Below are 922 nucleotides of genomic sequence, written 5' to 3'. Positions count from 1 at the left end.
TAGAAGAAGAAGTAACTCACCTACTTAAATGCGGATTTATCAGGGAAGAAAAATACTCGACATGGGTTGCTAACCCCGTTTAGGTCTCGAAGCCAAACGGTAACTGGAGAACTTGCATTGATTTCTTCGACCACAACTAGGCTTGTCCTAAGGACTGTTTCCCATTACCTAGAATTGATCAGTTAGTAGACGCTACCGCTAGTCATGAGCTCATGTCTTTCATGGACGTGTATTATGGATATAACCAGATCGCGATGAACCCTGTAGACCAAGAGCATAACAGCTTCATGACTGAGCATATGTATATTGCTACAAAGTTATAACATTCGGACTAAAGAATGCCTGTGCTACGTACCAACGATTAGTTAACAAAATGTTCGCTAACCAGATCGGGAAAAACATGGAGGTGTATGTCGATGATATGCTCGTTAAATCAAAGATTGCCAGTATGCATGTATTTGACCTTGAAGAATGTTTTGGCATATTAAGGAGGTATGACATGAAGTTAAATCCCCAAAAGTGCACTTTCAGAGTTTCCTCGGGAATTTTTTTGGGGTTTATAGTCAACACAAGGGGGATAGAGGCAAATCCAGAGAAAATCAGATTGTTGTTGGAAATGTCTTCGCCTAGGTCGTGCAAGGAAGTACAAAGTTTAACTGGAAAGGTGGCGGTCCTAAACCGTTTTGTTTCAAAATCCACTAACAAGTGTCTCCCATTTTACAACTTGCTCAGAGGAAACAAGAAGTTTGAGTGCACCGAAGAATGTGAACATGCATTTCATGACCTGAAAGCTCACCTAGATGAACCCCCTGTACTATCAAAACCGACGCCTAGGGAATGTTTGTTTCTATATCTGGTTGTGATGGAAAATGCAGTCAGTGCGGTGTTAGTTCGAGAGGAAAATCAGGCGCAGAAACCAGTG

The sequence above is a fragment of the Humulus lupulus genome, chromosome 2 (assembly GCF_963169125.1).
Source record: "Humulus lupulus chromosome 2, drHumLupu1.1, whole genome shotgun sequence".
NCBI lineage: Eukaryota > Viridiplantae > Streptophyta > Magnoliopsida > Rosales > Cannabaceae > Humulus > Humulus lupulus.
This window is presented reverse-complemented; position numbering follows the sequence as displayed.